The sequence below is a fragment of the Corythoichthys intestinalis genome, chromosome 11 (genome assembly GCF_030265065.1).
Source record: "Corythoichthys intestinalis isolate RoL2023-P3 chromosome 11, ASM3026506v1, whole genome shotgun sequence".
Classification (NCBI taxonomy): Eukaryota; Metazoa; Chordata; class Actinopteri; order Syngnathiformes; family Syngnathidae; genus Corythoichthys; species Corythoichthys intestinalis.
Window position 1 is genome coordinate 48,520,788 of NC_080405.1, and position 19,887 is coordinate 48,540,674.

Sequence of the window (19,887 nt, forward strand, 5' to 3'; positions counted from 1 at the left end):
TTCGTTTCCGCTGTAGCCGGAATCCACAGATATTCTACATTGTAAGTTTGTTTTTAGTGTCATGCCACAGTTTGTTGTTATTTCTGCCTGGCGCCTAGTCCTTTATTGTAGTAATCTACTCCACTGCATTTTGCCTGGCTTTCTTGTTTGTGTCATTTTGTTTCTATCTAAGTACATTTTTTTTATTCCTTGTGGAGCGCCCTCAGTTGTTCCCGCTTCTGGATTTTTGTTCCAATAAAGGCCGGTCCATTTCATCCACGTGTGACAGTAAGGTTCAGCATTCACAATTCGCCAATCGAACTTTCCGAGTAGCATCAGGTGGGCATAAGGTGCACTCATTGATTGGACAAATTTAGGAGATGAAGTGCTTTTCTCCAGCGTGACGCTGCATGTAATGTAGCTTAAGCACGTCAGTGGAGCAAGGTAAATTTGTGGATAGTGACCCACAACTTTTGAGCGGACCAGAGTTCGTTTGTTTGATACGTACAACAGTTTGGATGAACATTCACGTTTACAAAACAAAGCTTACTATCTGAGAAAAGGAACTGGTCAGTTTTAAAGCAACACTATGTAACTTTTCAGTAGTGCTGGTGAGATGAAGCTTCGTGAGGCATTGAACCATTCGAACAAGTTGGTTCGAGAAAGGGTTCATTTCTCGAAGCTTCATGTGAGAGCCGTACCACCTACTGGTTAAGTGTATGATCACAGTTGTCTCAACCACATGAGTGATTCATTGTATTTTTTTGGTTTGTTTGTATTTGTGTGTGGCTGTTAGGAATTTAGAAAATACTGTTTGAACAAATCCTCTATGTACATAGTGTATCACATATGTATAGAGTAGGGCTGTCAAAATTATCGCGTTAATGGGTGGTAATTAATTTTTTAAATTAATCACGTTTAAATATTTGACGCAATTAACGCATATGCCCCGCTTAAAAGATTAAAATGACAGCAGTCAGTGTAATGTCCGCTTGTTTTTTGTTGTTTGGCACCCTCTGCTGGTGCTTTGGCCCAAATGGTTTTATGGGCTTAAGCACCCATGAGCATTGTGTAATTATTGACATAAACAATGGCGAGCTACTAGTTTATTTTTTGATTGAAGAAAAAAAAAAAGAATAAAACGAAAAAAAAATAAGGGGTTTTAATGTAAAATTTCTATAACTTGTACTAACATTTATCTTTTAAGAACTACAAGTCTTTCTATCCATGGATTGCTTTAAGAGAATGTTAATGTTAATGCCATCTTGTTGATTTATTGCTATAATAAACAAATACAGTACTTATGTACTGTATGTTGAATGTATATATCCGTCTTATCTTTCCATTCCAACAATAATTTACAGAAAAATATGGCATATTTTATCGATTGTTTGAATTGCGATTAATTACGATTAAATTTCTAAGCTGTAATTAACTCGATTAAAAATTTTAATCGTTTGACAGCCCTAGTATAGAGGTTTCACCTATTGCTGTTTATGTGGACCAAAACCGACTGCACAAAGTGGAAAAAAATGTGAAGTATTGTAACGCCCCAAAACACTTTTGATATATTTTTGTGTGTGTGTGTATACTGTACATAATATCAGTAAGTGTGTATAAAACCCGATAAATGAATATGTTATCATTAGAACATTAATAGTTTGAAACGTGAATAAAATATAAATAATACAGACAGTACATTCATTTTCTTTCATACGTGTGTGGAGGTGTAAGTACATAAATACATAGTGGGGCAAATAAGTATTTAGTCAACCACTAATAGTGCAAGTTCTCCCACTTGCAAATATTAGAGAAGCCTGTAATTGTCAAGATGGGTAAACCTCAACCATGAGAGACAGAATCTGTGGGGGGGGGGGATCACATTGATTTTTTTTAAAGAATAAATTTGCAAATAATGGTGGAAAATAAGTATTTGGTCAATACCAAAAGTTCATCTCAATACTTTGTTATGTACCCTTTGTTGGCAATAACAGAGGCCAAACATTTTCTGTAACTCTTCACAAGCTTTTCACACACACTTGCTGGTATTTTGGCCCATTCCTCCATGCAGATTTCCTCTAGAGCAGTGATGTTTTGGGGCTGTCGTTGAGCAACACGGACTTTAAACTACCTCCTCACCCGGTGGTGTCAAAATGATAAGAACGGGGAGCAAAAATCCCAGAACCACACGGGGGGACCTATTGAATGACCTACAGAGAGCTGGGACCACAGAAACAAAGGCTACTATCAGTAACACAATGCACCGCCAGGGACTCAAATCCTGCACTGCCAGACATGTCCCCCTGCTGAAGAGAGTACATGTCCAGGCCCATCTGCGGTCCGCTAGAGAGCATTTGGATGATCCAGAATAGGACTGGGAGAATGTGTTATGGTCAGATGAAACCAAAATAGAACTTTTTGGAAGAAACACAGGTTCTCTTGTTTGGAGGAAAAATAATACTGAATTGCACCATACCCACTGTGAAGCATGGGGGCGCAAACATCATGCTTTGGGGCTGTTTTTCTGCAAAGGGACTGGGACGACTGATCTGTGTAAAGGAAAGAATAATTGGGGCCATGTATCGAGAGATTTTGAGTGAAAATCTCCTTCCATCAGCAAGGGCATTGAAGATGAGACGTGGCTGGGTCTTTCAGCATGACAATGATCCCAAACACAGTCAGGGCAACAAAGGATTGGCCTTGAAAGAAGCATTTCAAGGTCCTGTAGTGGCCTAGCAAGTCTCCACGTCTCAACCCTATAGAAAATCTGTGGAGGGAGTTGATTTTGCAAATACATTATTTAAAAATCAAACTGTGATTTTCTGTTGTTTTTTTTCTCCACATCGTCTCTCATGGTTGAGGTTTAAACATGTTGACAATTACAGGCCTCTAATATTTTCAATTGGGAGAACTTGCACAATTAGTGGTTGACTAAATACTTATTTGCCCCACTGTAGGTAAAAATTAAGTGTTCAAAAATGTCTTTAGAACTTTTTCAGTCTTATAACAAGATACTTTCACAATGCACTAACTGTGTGAAAGTTGAGCAGCAAAATAGTGAGGGAACATTGTAAGAAATCGTCTGTAGCGTGTGTGTGTGAAAACGATTCCTTAAATGGTATTATTATATGGCAAGTTGTGCAATGCTTTTTCTGAAACTGGCATGATCGTAAACAGGGAGAGGACAGTAAAAGTGCTTGTGTAACTTGAACATAGATGTACTTGATGGGGGTGCTGAAGGGGGGGGGGGGGGGGGATAGGGGATGTCTCCTTGCTAGCTCCATCCTATCAACTACTGAACTAATCCTTCTCTCCTCACTCCTAAACCTTTTACTCCCCAAACTCTTGTCTGATCGCCTCGTCTGAACTTTCCTTCAAACGCCCACATTTCAAATCCGGCCAGAGGTGTTTATGTAATGTAACGAGCTGTCAAACCGCACAGCAAAATCTAAAGCACTCTCTGAAGCAGTCACGTGGTACGGCTGGCTAGCGAGGCTTCGAAAGTCGTTTTGGGGACCTCCCCTAAATGAAGCGAGCCTCTGTGCGCGCTTCGTGGAAATGTCCCTTAATTACTCGACACATGCTTTGATGATTTGGTGCACCTTGTTACATCACTTCAGTTTTGAGCGATTTTAGTGATGCCGGTGGACAAAAGCTGTAGTGTTTTGCCTAAAGGAAGACTGCGTTTCCCATGAGGATCAGCGCACACTCGCAATATCATAAAATCAATCAAAAATCAATTTCCTGGTCGCCTGCAGATGGATGAAACATTTGTTTCCAGCAGCTGTGTGAAGGATGAATGAATCCAGTTGTGGCTAAACAATAGTGTATGACGGTTAGCAACCTGTGGCATAGTGTGGCTAAACACCACACCCCACCTGAACTTGTCAACGCTGGGTGGGGGGGTGACGACAGCGAGTGAAAGCCGGGCCTATGTTTATTCTGTATGACCTGGTAGCCTCATTAAAAAAAAAATTTTTTGACTCACACTTTTTTGTTGCTCTGCCATCTGTACAGAATTACGCGAAAGCGTACGCTTGGACTACAGTCTTTATAATGAAAGGGGGAAGCGACATATGCTGTAAAGCAGTCGGCACATTAGTCGTTTTTTTTTCTTGTGTGGCAGGGTTCCTACCAGCCCCCTTAAAGTTGATTAGTGCCAGTGAAAGTAATGCAGCCCTTTTCAAGATATAAAAGAGGCGTCATTCAACTATTTGGCAGTTGACATGTCATCACAAAGGTTATGAAAATATTTTTATAAAGGTTGGAAAGTTAGTGTTGCTTTAAAAGGACCAAACACTTCTAGTGGGAATGAGCCCTGAATGTGCTTAATTTCTGAACAGTTTTAATGTATCACATGGGAGTTTGACATACTGTCATTGCGTTTATTTTTGTTTTTGGTTTAAGGATAAAGCAGCAAACACGAACGGGTTCTAGGGCGACCAAGGAAGGAAGCACACAGAAGAGAAGAACAACAAAAAACTCATTATGACACTCCTATGGTACCAATGAACAGAATGGTGCTGATAACTGAGGAGAAATAGGAGGGAAGGTAAGTCTAAATGAGACGATAAGGCGGGGTGGAGCACACACAATTCAGCAATGTGAGATGGGGAACCCATAATACTAAATGTACATCAAGGGTGGAAGTGGTTAGAATTTCTTGCCGGAACTCCCTGGCGGGAAGGTTGCCACGGGACCAGAAATTAGAATTTTTTTTTTTTGGGTGGGGGGGGGGGGGGGGGGGGTCAAAACTACTGAAATGCAAAGAAAACTGTTTTGGTCAGTTATTTCTATAACACATACAGAAACTGATTTTCATTCAAAATTGTATTTTTCAATGATTTGCAAAATAAGCTGACAAAAACAGCTACAGTATAACCCCAACCTCCATCTCCTAATTTTTATTTTCCCTCATTTCCTCACATACTAAATGCCAAATCTAAATTTTAACTACTTAAGAACATAGAATGTATATTAAAATTGAAGATAATGTAAACATTTTTTGTTTTTAAAAAAAAAAGAAGTAACATACATTCAGAAAAATAAGTACAAATGACATATTATGCAGAGTGAAATGGAATATATTTTGAAGATCGCGCAAACATTGACTTTTTTAAATCATAAGGAAATGGATAAGTAGCAGCATAAATGAACAAATATAAGTCCAAAGTGCACATTGATAGCTAAGATGTTCTGGACCTCCCCATCAGAGCAAATAAAACTAAATACGATAAATAAGCCACCTTAACTCTTTGCATGCTCTTAAAGATTTGATCCATTTTCTGTTGCATTGCACCCCCCCCCCCGCCCCCTTTTTTTTTTTTTTTTTTTTAGTTGTTTCAGAAAACATGCACTTTTGAACCAATCAGAGCTAACTATCTCTGGTGATCACATGTCAGTATGTTAGCCAATTGAACGGATAAAAGAGCCCAGGCGTTTTACTTGCATTCGCACATTGATGTGACTCGTCATCGTCAGACTCTGATATATATTTTCGGAATCAAAGCACCGTATACCGGAACAGCGTTCTGGCCCAGAATCTTATACCGGAACTGCGTTCCTGACCGTTCCCGCCCACTTTCACCCCTGATGTACATCACCTATAGGTGTGGGTATGTTGACATCTTATTCTATGCTACCTGATTGCTAATCCTGGTACCAACTACCTGAGTTTGTTTGATTGCACCCTAGCTAAATCATGTTTAAATAATGCAAATATATTACAGAATAATACAGAAACAAAAATATTTTGGGGAAAAACATTTGCAACCAACATGTCAAGCAAATTTTAATTTGTCAATTTTATTAAATAACATGAATGGTTGCTTACAAATATAAAATCTTCAGAAGATTAGACAATTAATGCAATATTAGCCCAAATAAAATGCAGGGAAAAAACGACAAACCCCCCCCAACTGCTTTAGCTGAAAAATACAAAAACATTACAATATCATCCCTTTTGTGTCTTTTGCTATGGTTGGCAACCTTTTTTTTTTTTTTTTTTTCATTTGTTTACTTTTGCGATGCACACCAGATGGGATATTTCTTCATTTACATGTGCGTGTGCTTTTGTGTAAACACACACTCAACGCATGAATCACAATCTTTGTCTTTCAAAAGCGTAAGCGACAGCCTGCAAGGGAATTGTGCGTCAGCAAAAAGTGTATCCTCATGTAATCATTATTTTTACTTATGTTTACCATCTGCTGGATATTATACATCATCTAAGCACACAAATTAAAGACAGGACATTACACATAGAATGTAAAACATTTTCGTGAAGGTGTTGGTTTTATTTTGTGAATAAAATAATATTGCAAAGATATGAGTTAAACAGCTGTCAGAAGACTATATATTTAGGTAGAAATATGAAATAAACCTGCTTTCTTAGGAGTCCGTAGGGACAGATCTGTCTTCAGAGAAGAACCTGACCCAAATCTTTCAGGCATCACTTTGTAAAAGAACTCCCTGTTGACGTTAACGACAAACACGTCAAGAGTCGTTCTGGTAGTTCATCTTTCAAGCGCCGTCAAGAAACCCCATTGAGTGTGCAAATTGTTCATTTATTCCATGCCTCTTCTGCGCCAAGTTTTGGGGACATATACCTGCACTCATGTTATGTTGGAAGTAGACATGTGCCGGTTACCGGTTTCACGGTTTACCGTGGTGTGAAAACGTCGCGGTTTCAAAACCACTAAAATTTTCCGTCATACCTTAGTACGGTATTCGCTATTTTTCATGTGCCAAAATGCAGCCGAAGTGGCTTGGTGCAGCACCGCTCACCCCTTCCCGTTTGTTGCCGTGAGTGTCACTAAACAGCCAGCAAACCCAAAAACAAATCCTCCAAACACAAGGCGTACTTTTCTTCAATTTATTGAGCTCTCAAATCGTGGTGAAATATACAAATAAATACATTTAAATCGCTGTACAATTGTATTTTTCCACGTGTGATTAGGTTCAACAGGATAGCAGTAGCTCCATTAAAAGTTCGCCAAAAACAAAACACACATTTTCCTTTCAAATTCAATATACAAACCAACTAAAACTTACAAAGACGAATGTTAGCCTAAGCTAAACTGGGAAAGCAGCTTCTTTTATGTCTCACAGCCGCTGAGTGAGAGAAAAGCTTGAATGCAGGGGGGAAGAAAAAGAAACGCGTCAAAGATCGCTAATTGAGCACTTTTTTTTTTTTTAGATGAAACCTTTCCTCAACAATATTTACATTTTAACTAATTTATAAAACTAACTTATACATTTTTAACTAACTTATTAACTTATGAATTCTTTGTTCTTTTTAACACAAAGGCATGGCATCATGTAGACTAGAGTTGACACAGTGGCTGAAAATGGTGAAACTTCACTTGAGCTTCCCCCCTCAAAAAAAAGTCATACAGTATATATTTTTAATTTTATTTAGAAGTGTTTTTACTTTTTACAGCAATTATTTTGTTCTTACTCTAAAATTGAGCAACTTGAGCTGTGGCTGTGGGTATAGTCTAGGTTCTATTTATTTTAATTTTATATAATATTTGTTATTTTTTGTTAATTTATTTATTTTCACATTATATTCATGTTCCAATTTGCAAATATGTTTTGAAAAAAATCCTGTTCAATGGATTTTTTTTTTTTTTTTTTTTTAACCCATACATCTCAAAATTTTGGAGCTATAATTGCAATACCGTGATACCGTGAAACCGCGGTATTTTTGCTCACGGTTATCGTACCGTGAAAATCTCATACCGGCACATGCCTAGTTGGAAGCCACCTTGAACGAATGTTCATCCGCCCCTCCCAGTCAAACTTCAATCAATCAATCAACTTTATTTGTATAGCACATTTTAAAAATCCGCAAAGGAGTCCAAAGTGCTTTACATACCATGAAACAGCAAAATAAGTTAACATTCAAAGATAAGATAAACACATAAAAAAATAAAAGACAAGGTCATAAACCGTCATTGCATATTAAAAGCTGAAGAAAATGAAACATTTTTAAGGCGTGATTTGAAATCCGTAAATGAAGGGGCCTGTCTAATAGTAAGTGGTAATTGGTTCCACTGCCTGGGCGCCATCACCGCAAATGCACGGTCACCCCTAAGCTTCAGCCTTGATCTTGGGACTTCTAGAAGCAGGTGGTCAGCTGATCTGAGGGTTCTGGTTGGACTGTAAGGCTGAAGCAGTTCTGACAGATATGGCGGAGCACAATTATTCAAACATTTAAAAACAATATCTTAAAATGTATTTGGTAATATACTGGGAGCCAGTGAAGAGATGCTAAAATCAGGGTTATATGTGTTTGCGCCTGTGGGTTCTAGTAAGGAGTCGAACAGCAGAGTTTTGTACAAGTTGTAGACTGGCCAGTGCAGCCTGACCGACGCCTGCACACAATTACCATAATCCAGCCGAGTTATGACAAAAGCATGAATCAATTTCTCCAAATAAGAGCATGAAACAATAGATTTCCTTTGGCAATCTGGCGAAGCTGAAAAAACAGTCCCGTACAACACAAGAAATCTGCTTCTCAAATTTAAAATTGGAATCAAATTGGACCCCCAGATTTTTGACATAGTTCTTAAGAAACTGAGACAATGAACTGAGGTCAATATTCAGGGAGGCCTGGCTACTTGGTCTGAACACCATGACAGTCTGTCTTTAATTCAAACTTAAAAAATTAAGTGAAAGCCACGACTTTGTATTGTTGAGGCATTCAATGAGTTGACAGAAGAGTGCCATTTTGCGCCATTGGAAAAATACATCTGACAGTCATCAGCAAACAAATGAAGTAAAACACCATGTTTCCTAAAAACAGAACCAAGAGGCAATAAATAAAGCGAAAATAAAAGAGTGCTGAGAACAGATCCCTGAGGAACCCCGTGTGGAAGTGATGCCTTTTTGGACATGAAATTGCCCATTTTTACACAAAAACTCAGTTAATTTAGATACGACTTGAGCCATTCAAGAGCGACACCTTGAATGCCCACACTGTGCTCAAGATGAGAAATTAAAATCTCATGGCCTACGGTAAAAAATGCTGCAGATAAATCTAAAAGAACTAAAACAACAAACTTGCCAGAGTCTGTTGGCAAATGTATATCATTTGATACTCTTAAAAGTGCCAACTCAGTGCTGTGGAGGGATTTAAAACCAGACTGGAATGGTTACGAAATCTGGTTTGGTCGTCTCACGCCGTCATTGGCAGCCAATGACTTAACATAGACACTATTCCAGTAGAATTTTTTTTGTCTAGTGGTCAATTTTGGTAGCAACCTGTTCCTTTATTGAATAGTGACGTCAATTTAAAATGATTTATCGATTCTTGGTGGGGCAATAAAACTAATAACCTAATGAGATGCTAAGGCTAGGTTCAGACTGCAGTTTCCAATGCACAATTTCAATTTTTTTTAATGTCGTATGTGGTCCTTTTTTTATTTTTTTTTGTGCCTGTTCAGACTGCCTTCTTCCATTAAGCCCATTCAAGTACTACACGCGCTGAGCAAACTGACCCACATGCTGGCTTTACATTATTCTATCTGTTACCATATTTTGATTTCCAAAGAAATAAGACTCCCCGTTTAATCAACGATTCCTTATTATTTGAACCCTTTAACACTGGACGTGTCGGCAGCAACACGTTAATGCATATCTTTGAAGCATCGTCACGCTGTTATTAAAGCTCCCATGCGGTTGGTCTCATTTGAAAGTGCGGAAGTTGAGGTCCATGCCCGTTTTTACTTGAAGTCAGTAGACAGTGTAAAATGGGAGATAATGTCATTTAAGGTTTATTGTTTTATTTCTCTCACGAATAAACATTACATTACTGGCCAAAAGTATTGGCACTCCTGCAATTCTGTCAGATACTGCTTAATTTCTCCCAGAAAATGATTACAATTACAAATACTTTGGTAGTAATATCCTCATTTATTTGGCTTGCAATGAAAAAACACAAAAGAGAATGGGGGGGATTGAATCATTATAATTTTACACAGAACTCCAAAAATGGGCCGGGCAAAAGTATTGGCACCCTCTAAAAAAAGAAAGAAAAAAAAAGTGATTCTTCTCTAATTTGTGTAATTAACAGCACCTGTTACTTACCTATGGCACATAACAGGTTGTGGCAATAACTAAATCACACCTGCAGCCAGTTAAAATGGATTAAAGTTGATTCAACCTCTGTCCTGTGTCCTTGTGTTTACCACATTGACCATGGAGAAAAGAAAGAAGACTAAAGAACTGTCTGAGGACTTGAGAAGCAAAGTTGTGAGGAAGCATGGGCAATCTCAAGGCTACAAGTCCATCTCCAAAGACCTGAATGTTCCTGTGTCTACCGTGCGCAGTGTCATCAATAGGTCTAAAGCCCACGGAACTGTGGCTAACCTCCCTAGATGTGGACGGAAAAGAAAAAATGACTAGAGACTTCAAAGAAAGATTGTGCAGTTGGTGGATAAAGAACCTCTATTAACTTCCAAACACGTTCAAGCTGTCCCGCAGTCCGAGGGTGCAACAGTGTCAACCCGTACTATCTGTCGGCATCTGAACGAAAAGGGACTCTATTACCCCTTTTCCACTGGCCAAAAAATCCATGTAGACCCACTAACAATTGGCTTTTGGTGGCAGTGGGGAAAGGTGCAGCGACCCGCCTCGACCTGTGTCAATCAACCCGCCAAGCGACCCGCATTAAAATCACCTCTGCTCTCATCGTCATGCAGTGTGAAAGCAAAACCCCGGGTCAACACCCTAATCTACTGTAAGTGGTGATGTAGGCTCTTACGTGATGCGTCATAACAATGTGCCAGTCGCCTCCCATTTAACACGCCCCACAACCGTAGTTACGTCGATCTCACACCAAAGCTAATAGAAGGAGCCAGTAGCGCACCACATTGAACAATATGTCCCAGCATTGGAGAATCCGTGGAGAAAGGAGGCTTCCATGTTGCTCTGCATTTTTTACCTCCTTGAACTGAATGAATTCGGTCGCACTTGTCGTCGCACATCTTAGCGCGGTGACGTCACGTAACCTTACGCACGGCTGAGGAGGGGTGGGGGGGTTAGATGGGTGTAAAAAAAAAGACAGGGCTTTTTTTTTTGTCAATGGGAAAGGTGCCAAATGCCAATTGCTGGTGGGTTGCATCGGCTTGGAAAAAACGCGCGTTGACCTACTAGTTTCAGTGGGAAAGGGGCATATGATAGGATACCCAGGAAGACCCCACTTCTGACCCAGAGACGTAAAAAAGCCAGGCTGGAGTTTGTCAAAACGAAAAAGCTAAAAACATTTTGGAAGAATGTTCTTTGGTCAGATGAGACAAAAGTAGAGCTTTTTGAGAAAGGCATCAAGATAGATTTTACAGGAATAAAAATGAGGCTTTCAAAGAAAAGAACACGGTCCCCACAGTCAAACATGGCTGAGGTTCCCTGATGTTTTGGGGTTGTTTTGCTGCCTCTGGCATTGGACTGCTTGACCGTGTGCATGGCATTATGAAGTCAATATTTTTTTTTTCCTTTGGAGGAGGAGCCTGTCTCGTAAAAAAGGGAATTTCCTTTTCCCACTAGGGGGCGCCTGGCCTAATGGGTAATATTTCAATGCAGTCGTGTTCAGACTGGGATACTTCACATACAAGCCAGATATCAAAAAGATTGAACGTTGTATGAGGGAGTTGTTAGTCATTTTCTCAATCTGGTGATTGGCCAAAAAAAATGGCCGACTTTGGCACTCCCCCCCGGTCAGGCCCGTGAATGAAAACTCACCATTTTGAGAACTTAAAATCTCATATGTCTCATGAACATTCTCACCAATTTTGAGGAAGATCCAAATAACACTTTCGGCACCAAGGTCTCAAATGTGCACCCTGTTAATCGATAAAACATTCGGATTCAATCCAAAATAGCTGATTTCCTTTTGGGTTTGGAATACAATGTATCGACTCCCTAAATTTCATTGCTCTACGTTGTAAAAACTTAAAAGAGAGGCCTTTCAAGGGGGCGCCACTGAGCTAATTTACTTTTTTTTTTTTCACAACGTTGCAAAATAATTTAAATTTACGCCGAGCTGCACCTGTGTTCACATTTTGGTGAGTTTTCGAGCATGTTCAGGCCTCCAAATTTGCCATTTTCATTTGCCGAGGAGAAATAATAATAAGAGTACTTTGCATTACAATAGGGCTCGCACACTTTGTGCTCGGGCCCTAATAACTTGTATGATAGTCACATTAAAGATGACGTGACTCCAGCTCACACGGATTGCGAGTAAACTCCACATTTTCCGTTACGGCGTTGTCGAACGGCCCTGCCCAGTTTGCTGTTTTATTCGGCGGATTAACAGCAGATTAGTAAAGCGCCCGTGGCGGGAAAAACGTGTCTGTCGACAAGTCGCTGCGGGGAAAACGATAGAAAATGTCTCGTCATAAAAGATTCATAGGTAATGCTGTTACCACAGTAACAAAGCTAAAATACCCAGATTCATTCCGATGCTTGAAAAGGGTGTTGAATAAAGGGTCTCCTGTGATTTTTCATTGACATGCAGTTTCATCGCCTGCCATGCATGCTATTTTTAGCAAGGGCCATTGGGGAAGTGGGCTTTGTGGGTACGTTATGTGACATGTTGACAAAGTATGTCACCCCTGTTGTGTTTTTTTGTGTGCTGTTACAGTAGAAAATGAGGTATACAAATGGAAATAAATATAGTCAAGGTTGTAAATCGAAGGATGGCACATTTGGCAACGTTAGCAGGATGATAAAAATTCCAAGGACAGGTTTACAATTAGGTAGCCAGCGAAAAAACAGATTTTTATGGCTTTTTATTTTTATCATGGGAAATGATCACTGCAATATTGAAAACATGTACCAATCCAAGTTTAGTATTTATTTTTATCAAGACCACACTACTTAAGTTTCATTTATTTATCATTGTTCATTTTAATTAGGGCTGTCAAACGATTAAAATTTTTAATCGAGTTAATTGCAACTTAAAAATTAATCGTAATTAATCGCAATTCAAACCATCCATGAAATATGCCATATTTTTCTGTAAATTATTGTTGGAATGGAAAGATAAGACACAAGATGGATATATACGTTCAACATACGCTACATAAGTACTGTACTTGTTTATTATAACAATCAATCAACAAGATGGCATTAACATTATTAACATTCCGTTAAAGCGATCCATGGATAGAAAGACTTGTAGTTCTTAAAAGATAAATGTTAGTACAAGTTATAGAAATTTTATATTAAAACCCCTCTTAATGTTTTCGTTTTAATAAAATTTTCAATCAAAAAATAAACTAGTAGCCCGCCATTGTTGTCAACAATTACACAATGCTCATTGGTGCTTAAGCCCATAAAATCAGTCGCACCCAAGCGCCAGCAGAGGGCGACAAAACTCCAAAAAACACAAGTACAGCTTTCACTCTGCTGTCATTTTAATCTGTTTGAGCAGGGCATTTGTGCGTTAATTGCGTCAAATATTTTAACGTGATTAATTAAAAAAATTAATTACCTCCCGTTAACCCGATAATTTTGACAGCCCTTTTTATGTTTTGTATTATATTCCATTTATTCATTGTTTGTCATTGTTTCATTTGTGCAAGTCTTAGTCTTTTGGACGAAAAAGACCTCAAAAAAGTAATCTAGTTACTTTACCGATTACTTTATTATCAAAGTAACTAAGTTACTTTAAAAGTAACTTATCAGTTACTTTTTCCCAATTTTTCTACTTTTGCTGCCTCAACATAAAAATGACAACAAAAAATATCATCTCATGTCATGGAATTTTTCACATAAGGCTTAATCTTTGAGTTAGTGGGGGTTTAATTAGTCGATGGAGTGGATTTCAATCACCATTGACTCGCGCTAGCTTAGCCCTGAAACTAACAAATAACTGACAAACTGCATGGAATTTGTTCAAATCAACTCCAATGACTAAATAAACCCCCGATAACTCCAAGATAAAGCCTAATGTCAAAAATTCTGAACTTCCCCTTTAAAATAAAGACCTAGCGGTTAAAATATTGTCTATAAAGGTTGTAAAGCAATAAAATAAACAACAAAAATTATTGAAATGAACAAGAATCCTACAACATATTTCATAATGAGTCAAATAGCGCATTACTGACTACACTGTTGGCCGCATCATTGTATACACCGCAGGATTCAAAATCAGGGGAAAAAAGTAGCGGCTTGTAGTCCGGAAATTACGGTACTCTCCATTTACCATTTGCGGTGGCCGCCATGTTTTATGCGCGCAATGGACGCTCGGTGTGTTGACATAGTCGCTATCGGCGAGACGACCAACGGTTAAAAACAGCAAGTACTTCCTATTTGTGTTTTGAGACTTTTATTACCTTTTCATTGCCTCAAAATACTTTTTGCATGTGTCGCCCTCTCATACTTTTAAGCTTCGTGTTTCCTTGTGGTAGCTTTAAGGCAGATTGTTGATCTATTGACCACATTAGTCACGTAGCATATTAAAATCACCCTTATTTGATATTACTACGTTTAAGTATTTTCTCAAGGCATTGTTCTGTCTGTATGCATCCAATCAAATCAAGCTGAAAGCACACGGTAGTACTTTGGGTGTCAAATTCCCCTCTAGTAGGGCGTTTCGCCCGTGTAGCACATTTTGGCAGAACACCGGTTTTGTCATACACTCGTCTCATCCCGTTTTTCCTGTTCATTTTGCTTTTGCTGCTCGTTTTGTGAAATATCGACAGTGCTGTCATGCTCAATAATGTTCCTCTCGCGTTCAAATTCAAAGGGTCGAACAGATGACGTTTATGTCGCTAGATGAGACGTCAACAACAATGGCGACCTACTAGTTAAACTACACACATTGTATAAAAACAAAAACATCGAGAGGTTTTAATATTTGTTTAACTCCTAATAACGTTTATCTTTTAAGAACTACAAGTCTTTCAATCCCTTTAAGAAAATCCTTTGGTAAATGCTTACTTTTTGAGCAGCAACGATTAGATGTTGAGCTGCCTAAGTAGTTTTTTTTTCCTCTGAGTTAGCTGAACGATTCAAAGCATATTGCTCTTGAACAATGTATGCACTTAGCTATTCTGAACATCACTCATTATGTTCCCTGTTGGCTTTTTGTCAGCAGCAATTTGGTGATAAATGATTATGAACATGTACCCCTTTTCCGAGACAAGCAATTAAAACGTTGAAATGTGAAGGTGATTATTCTTTGTTATTTAAATGCTGAGTTCATCCATATGAAAGAAAGTAGTCACTGCAGTTGCTCGATCCTAATGCAATGGTGCTTGAGATCCAGAGGATGGGGCTGAAGCATTAACCACTGTGCTGCTGTGTTGCTGTGCACATGCCCTCCAGTGCTAATGATGGTACAGCTGCCTCGCTTTGGTCGGTAAATGAAATTGTAGCTCCCATCGAGACTGATAGATGACATTAAATTACATTTCCAAGTGGTCCAAAGTGCAACCGGAAGCCTGCTGAGGTGTCGGGAATCTTTCATTTTCACAGTGGACGTCATCCATGCTGGGATGCCACCTTATAAAAAAGTATACTTCCAGTTCATGTACTGCCTTTTATTTATTTATTTATTTTTTGTGTAAGTGCACTTATTGTTAGTCGTGTTGGGGTATTTTTAACAGTAAATGTACACGTTTAGAAATATCAAATCCCTTTATGAATGACCCAGAAATCTAAATGCAGGATATCTTTTACTGAACTTAACTGACATGTTTTTGGAAACAAGAAAAATGTTTAATGTATATGAATGAACAAGGGTTTTTTGGAAAACATCACAAATAATTTGTCCCCTTTCAAAGTTTTAATCAGTCATATAAAAACAAGAAATTGAATGAAAAGCAAACGTGCTAGTAAGCCTATAAAGATAAATTCAAACCATAACCCTAACCCTCATCTTCATTGTAAGAATTTTTTTGTTTTGTTTTGTTTAACAAAAAAAAAAAAAAAAAAAAGTCAGCTGGGATAAGATTTGGCACCTCACAATTCCAAGGTGTGGTATTGAAAATTGAAGGAATAATGTAACTTACATGTTTTTGCACGCTTCAATGACTTCGGGCTTTGTTTTCCTAGGTGACGCATGTCCGCTCAGGCATAAAATGCAATGTAAATTGATACATATTTTTGCCCAAACTTTGCCACACTGGTTTCACTCCGCGCATACTGACAAAGGGAGGATGTGTGGTGACGACACGCAATTTTTGTGAGCTGGAAATTAAGCCCCCGGCAGATATGTAAGCTCTGCGGCCCTATTGTAGACATTTTATTGAATGCATTATTGTTACCGTCATCTTTATTCTATTGAAATCATCCCTCTGGCTGCAGCACACAGGATCACGGACATAAGTGATTATGATGGAGTGCCCATTTAACCCTTTAACACCTAAGCCTATTTTGGCCGAATTTGCATGCATTTGATGTTGCCTTTATATTTCAAAGAAAAAATTGTTTACAATGGCCAAGTTGGGTCCCTTTTTTTCAGGACACCTTGAACTTCATGTCTAAACTGTTGTTTGCTTCACTGACCAATTATAATCCACATTTTGGACCCTAAAAGACGAAAAAAATCCCAAAATCTTTTTTCAAAATTTGTAATTTTGATGTCCCATTGACAACCAAACATGCTCGACCAACCGTTTTGAAGCTTGATAATATTCATTCAACTTGTTAGGATAAATATTCAATAGAAAAAAATAAGATTGAATAGTTTTATGTTTGACAATTTAACACAAACAGCAAGTATGGTCATAGGCGTTTTTGGCCTTTACACATACTATGGTCAAAACAGGTGAGATACTGTGCAAAATAGTGAGGAAAAAAAATTATGTATATCATTTAACTGTTCTAACACAAAAAGGGTTTGAAGAATATCTCTTTGTGAAGTTAGGTGTTGTACCCATCACCTTATCAAAAGTATATACGTACATGCAGTCAAGCTTCTCCAAAACACATCTACATAAAAACTGAAAAAATTATAGTGAAGAATTTTTAAAAAAAAAAAGTAAAAGAAAAAAAGTATTTTAAAAAATATTGACAAATAGTTCAGTTCAATTCAAAATTTCCAGGCATGCGACCCGATAGTTTTTTTTTTTTTTTTTTTTTTTCTGCGCACTCAATAAAGCTTCTTGAACAGGTCATGGAGCTGCGTCACACACAAGGTCACATAGCCTACTCTTTCGCCATTTTTGCGCTGCTGTCACTTCTACTCGCCGAGACGCCGACTCATCCTAAGAAAACAACGAAAAATACGGCTCATCTTCTTACTTGAGGTAATAAAATAATGCATTAGCTTGCGCTAAATGTGGTTTTAGATTCATTCTGCACATTTCAAAGTCGCTCACTCAAACCAACCGGTCGTTGCTTGCTTCGCATGCCTTCCTTTCAATAGTTGGCGCCTCGCTCAAAAATGTATTAAAAATGATCACATTCGCTTCGTCCTTCTTGACGTCACAATGGCTCTTGGGATATGTAGTCTTTTGTGCTGCTTTCGGTTTTGAAAAAGGACAAGAAATTATGGAAATATGGAGATGATAAATGGTCCATGCAGCGTTTTAATGCATATTTATGAGTGCAATAAAACTATAAAACTCAAATGACATTATCTCCCGTTTTTCTTGGCCAAATAAAAACTGGTGTGGACATCAACTTCCACAGTTTCAAACGAGACCAACCAGCGGCACGTGGGTGACGTAATTACAGCGTGACGAAGCTTCAAAGACGATATGCGTAAACGCGTCGCTGCCGACACGTTCGGTGTTAAAGGGTTAATAGCGCATATACTGTATATATAATCTATATTAGCAATGTTGTCACAGATGACTTGAAAAAGTAATTTAATTGCTGCTTATGCCTCAAAAAAGTAATCTAGTTACTTTACTGATTACTTTATTATCAAAGTAACAAAGTTTTAAAGTAATTTATCAGTTACTTTTTACCAATTTTTCTCCTTTTGCTGCATTAACATAAAAATGACAACAGAAAAATGTCATCGCATGTAATTGACTTACCGATAATTCAGATTCAGAGATTTTATATGTCATTCACACCAGCTCTCACAAGATGATAACAGATGCAACGAAATTCCGTTCGATGAGTGATCATCGGGCCGCTACAGACTTAGTTCCGCGCCACCACTTCTTTCTCCAGAAATTACAGAGCAAGTTACAAGCAGTGTTGTTAATCTTACTTTAAAAAAGTAATTAATTAGTTACAAATTACTTCTCCCAAAAAGTAATTGCGTTAGTAACTCAGTTACCTGAATGTAAGAGTAATTAGTTACTCGGCAAGGTAACTGGTGATAATTTTCATGTTTTTTCTTTTTTTTTTTAATCAAAAAAAAAAAGAAAAACGGGTCACACAATGTGAAGTTTCAAGGGTTTTCGGGACAATTGGCCCTAGCCCAATTCTTTACCATAAACTTAACTAGACACAGGGGTATTGCGGATATTGCGATAACTAGATTGTAACCTTTACTATGTGTGGAAGTCATTTAATGTTGTGAATCAACCGTTAAAGTTGTTAAAATTGCTCCCATTATTGCATTGGTTCCCTTCTGTCTATTTTCAACATGTGCAAGTTTTAAAACTTTCATCATTTAAAGATAGATTTAAATTGAGTTTTGCCGATTTAGGAGCATTTTAGATAAAAAGTTACTTATGTTCTCTACAACAGAGCCTTCCTGAGAAGTCTACTGCTTTAAGATGGCGGCTGTTTACTAACGCATCTAGTTCTTTATTATACATGTTGCTAATGCCGCCGTGTCTGTCATTTGCATTTAGTTCTGTATATATGTGATATCTACCGAAGCATCATGTGGGCGTAGTTTGTAGGCTATCGGCTACAGTCGGGTATTATTGGAGCCACCTAGCATAGTAGCATCGCGTTTGCAACGGCGTCACACTCCCTTGCCTCCTCCCCACTCCTGCTCTGCTCTCTCGTCTCTGTGAGTCCGTCTTTTTCAGACTTTTCTCGCGTCAGTCAAACAACATCGTCACGCATAGTAACGCACACCTTTCCCGCTGAGTAACGGCGTTGCCAAGATGAGAAAAATAATTGGAATACTCACACTGAAGAAAATAACGCTGTAAGTAATGCTATTATATTCTAACACTGTTATTAACAACACTGGTTACAAGTAGACACACATATATCATAAAACATAGCAGGGGTATGACACGACACACTGGTCACGTGCAGGGATTTTTTTGTACGAAAAAAAAAAAGGAAAACTACCAGTCATGGCTGGAGGAAGGGGGGGAGGGTGATAGGAAGACAAGGTGGGGGCGGATTGGAGGGGAGGGGGTTGTGTGTGAGTGCGCAGGTGTATCAGTATTTGTACGTGTCTGTAGACAAAATAAGAGTCTCAGAGCCCTGTGACCGGCCTTGGCAAGAGATCAGGGACAAAAGATAGGAACATCTGCGCGGCTCTTCCCAGGAGAATGGGGGGGGGGGGGGCTATAAGGGTGTTCGGGAAAGGAAAACTATAATCAAATTAAGCCGAAAAAGTAATTTAATATGCCCAAATACTGTTGGTCTTCCGTCAAATTCGCGCTCCTCATTGCGTAGGCAAGATCTCGGGTCCTTATGTCATTGCCATTAGTCGCGGTCTGCCTCGACAGTTCCGTCACCTGGCGCAAGATATTATCCACTTTTCGCCATCCTTCCTCGGACCGAACCAAGAGTCCACGGAGCCAGTTCTCGGTCCAAGCCTTGATGCAGTTTTCCAATGCCTTGAATCGCACCGTTTGATCCGTGGTCAATTTGTTGATTTCCTTGAAAGCTGCCGTCTTGAAAACCTTCCGGTAGAGCAGGGCAGCTCCTAAGCCAAGCAGAAGGAACCCCACAACAGTCAAATATCCTTGATATCTTCCAAGGACAGGGCAGTAAGACACGCTGTTTTCCAATGATCCCATGAATCTC

At 38.7% G+C, this 19,887-nt stretch overlaps 1 long non-coding RNA gene across 2 annotated transcripts in view; it reads left to right on the top strand.

Annotated features, from left to right (window-relative positions):
• LOC130924191 (uncharacterized) overlaps positions 1-19,887 on the top strand; it is a 131,199-nt gene continuing 111,312 nt past the window's right edge. Inside the window, exons 1-3 of one of the 2 annotated variants that reach the window (XR_009064838.1) lie at positions 1-41; positions 198-267; positions 4,387-4,531. This is a non-coding gene — a long non-coding RNA (uncharacterized LOC130924191). The remainder of the gene's footprint in view (positions 42-197; positions 268-4,386; positions 4,532-19,887) is intronic. The other variant, XR_009064839.1, reaches the window with a different exon arrangement.